The sequence below is a fragment of the Passer domesticus genome, chromosome 1, assembly GCF_036417665.1.
Source record: "Passer domesticus isolate bPasDom1 chromosome 1, bPasDom1.hap1, whole genome shotgun sequence".
Classification (NCBI taxonomy): domain Eukaryota; kingdom Metazoa; phylum Chordata; class Aves; order Passeriformes; family Passeridae; genus Passer; species Passer domesticus.
The window spans coordinates 131,248,147-131,251,863 of record NC_087474.1 but is presented as its reverse complement, the minus strand read 5'-3'; positions in this window follow the sequence as shown (position 1 = coordinate 131,251,863).

The following is a 3,717-nucleotide window of genomic DNA, read 5'->3' as shown; positions in this document are numbered from 1 at the left end:
AGTCAAGTCACATGTAAAATTTAAATTCCACATTCAATTTGGCTTCTACCTCTGTGTACCGAGGGGCTCACAGGAAAACACACGTACGTGCCAGGTATGCTAGTAAACCAACTTGTACTAGACCAATTTAATTAGTTTGCTTTCAATGCAAAGGTGCAGCACCTCAGCAATTATGAGATCGTTAATACAAGAGAGCATAACAGCACCTTTAGAGATCTTGTCTAACCTCTAGGCACACATATAACTCCCATTAAGACTAATGGGAGTCACATGTGTGTATCCAAGGGAGAAGAGACCCATTAAAACTGATACAACATATCCATTAATCTTCGGGTCACTCTTAAGGTCAAACATTATAAAAATGTTTATGAACAGTACTTGCTAGGTATTCACAGTGGCTACTTTGGTTTGGTACAGACCTGTGAGCAGTTAAGGCCATGGAAAATGTCTGCATTAAAAGCATCACCGTGTTTCAAGTAGTGGCACAGAAATTTGAGAGTGCTTTTCTATAGTCAGAGACATTTTTCTATCATATCCTGAAAGAATTAGAAGGGTAGAAATGACAGGGAAGGTTAGACACAAATGAAAACCTTGGACAAAGGAATGCTTTAGCTTTTCATTTTTCTTCCATCCCCCTCTCTTTCTTCATATTTCAGTACCTTAGTTGTGGTTTTCTGCTTCAGGAAGAATATTAACAGCAGTGACAAAAATTCCCAATCCATGCAGCCTACTACAAAGACACTACAAATAACATTTTGATTACTGAACCACCAGCAAACCACAATAATTTAAGTACTGTTTGCATGGAGGAAAGGGTGTTTAAAGTGTTTCAAAGGGAAAGGTAATCTTAGCTTGCTCTCTATTTCTTTAGAGAGCACACCTGAAAACTCCCTTTTTCATCCCTGTAGTATATTTTACACAAGCATGTTCCTTTCCAGTTTCTGAAAACATAAGTTTATCCAGTCTGTAAAACCAACCTGTTCAGCAATGAAATTGCTGTCTTTATCCACATTCAGGCCTGAGGAAAGACAGAGAATTCTCATCATCAAGGCCAGATGACCTCATATGAACAACGCAGATGTAATAGCAGGAGGAAATGTGAGTGTCAGATGAGTGCAGAAATGAGGAAACACTTTGGATATGAAGCACCCCTATTTGTTTACTGCTTATTTCAGCAACTGGAGTAAACAAGACAAGGTGTCTTCATCAAGAGTTATTCATGGATAGTTCTGAAACTCAGCCTCGAGAACTCAGGTTGAAACTCTTACTCTTCATGCAAGACTTGTTCAGCACTGCCCTTATACTTCCTGCTACAGGGTCTGTAAGTATTCCAAGCATTGACAAGTTAGCCCTGCAAGCTTTAGTTCAGACTTCCTGTGACGGACACAGATAGCCAGCTGCCTCTGCACTGTCAGGTCAAAACAGAGGCAAGGGTTCACCTAGAAAGCTTGGCTCCCAGAGACAGCCACAGCATCAGCCCCACCAAGAAAAGCACTTTGCTTCACTCTTGAGCTGCAGGTCTTCTACTGTCTTCCTCTGTGATGCCCTCCTGACACAAACTCTCACTTCAGAAGATTTTAAATTACACACTCTCCACAGAGCCCCATACAAGGAAGTGTTCTTCATTGTTCCTAATTCAAATATACAATGATAAAATAATGATAATAAATTAATTTCATGATTCAATTAACTACTTCTGAGCAGAATTAAATAATTACATGGTTTTGTTTTAAAAACAAAGCAAACATTACCCTAAATACCTTGGTGTACATAGTGTACTATTGTCTTGGTTTGAAAAGACAGGAGCCTGTGAAGGAAGGCAAAAGCCTCCTGTGAAATGGAGAAGGTAAACCCCCTCCCTCCGAATTATCACAACTTCAGAATTAAAAAGGGCTCTCAGGCAAAGATATGGGAACGGGAATAACAGTTCTTTACTAGGAAGAAAAAAAACTAAATAACAATGTAATTTAGTACAAGCAAAACAACCACGGGCAAAGTGAGAAAAAACCTGACACCCTGAAAAGTCAGGGTGCTGATAGCAGTCCAGCCAAAAGGTGGCTGCTCCTCCTGGAGCGGCGATCTGCAGAAGGGTGTAGATCCCTTCCGAAAATGTGGCGAAGGAGCAGCTGGGCCTTGGTTCCTGATTCCTCTCGGAAATCCAGCGAAGAAGGCTGTCTGTGGTCTCAGAAATGCTTGTTTTATGGTGTCAGGGATGCTTGGCTCCTCCCTCTGGGTGGAGCATCTCTCAATGGGATGATGTAACTAATCTTACCAGCCACAGTGAGTGATTCAATAGCCCATTAGCAGGACATTGTCTTCCTGGCAGTGTCATTGTTCTTGAAAGAGATAAGAAAAACTGCCCAACCCCCAACAGATGGCAAAAAAAGAATACACGCCTATTTTACAGGCCAGGACACCATATAGCCCATTAGCAGGAGATTATCTTCCTGGCAGTGTCATTGTTCTTGAAAGAGATAAGAAAAACTGCCCAACCCCCAACAGATGGCAAAATAGAATATATGCCTACTTTACAAGCCAGGACAACTATTTAAATATTTGGGGGTGATTGTTTTTTATTAGAGGTAATAAGGTTCCACCTCAATGTCTTCCCATTAAACAGAAGAATCTTTCTAGCTCAAAACATAGTTATCTCATTTTGCTTAAAATGCTCTTTTCATACAAAAAAGATCTAATCCCCTTTTTGTGAAATCATGTGAATTCGCCCTATTCACTTCAAGCAGGTATTCTAAAAGAGGAATTACTCATCATTAACAAAGTTACGCATCTGTTTTGCCTAACTGCTTTATCACTGTGAAAAACTACATGTAAATATTGAACAGTACTGTTCTTTCAGCATCCTAATATTCATAAATGTCTGCATTTTCTTTTGTGGTACCTGAGGTATTCCAAAGTGCTATTTAATTTCTCATGAGTTACAAAAAAATAGTACAGAATCCAACAATATGTGCCTACGGAACGCCCCCTCAGCAGAGATAACCTCAGGAAGTTATCTGAAGAACTATATAACCTTTAATGTTACCTGGGAACCTGTGTTCATGAATATGTCAAAACTAAATTTAGTTATGGTTTGGAAATGAATAAATCACTATTTGAGCATATTTTAACTTTTATTTAACAGGCATTGACAATCTCCCCCAACCTGTTCAGAGAGTTCTCTTTAGTTTTCTTCCCAGAACAGTAATAGCCAACTTCACAGTGCAGTTTGCTTCACCTGAGATGTACAACACAATTAAATTATAGCTCTTGAATCACCTACAACACTTTCGAGCCCGTGAGGGAAAACCTGACACCGATGCCAGGAACCAACGGAGCACCCACGTACGGAGCAGTGCAAACGCCGCAGGAACACGGCCCGCAGTGCCCGCAGGCTGCTTCCCCATCTGCTTGCTTCTCCTCTCACAGGCCTGTGAGTCCTGACCGCAAACGCTCCGCAGGCCTCCCCATGGACTCCACCCCAGACCGCCCTCAACTCCAAGCCGCTCGGTGACCAGGCCACCCCAGGCCAGGAGTCTCTTCACGCCCACACCAGCGGCCCCGGGCAGGAGCCGCTACAGGCTCGGAACACACCGGGCCCGCCGACCCGAGAGCACCGGCCCGGGGCCGCCCCGCCCCCCCTCCGCCATTGGCTGCTGCGCCTCACCCCGAGCCGCTGATTTGCTGCTCGGGCTGTCAGTCAAGCAGCGCGCGGCCCGCCCT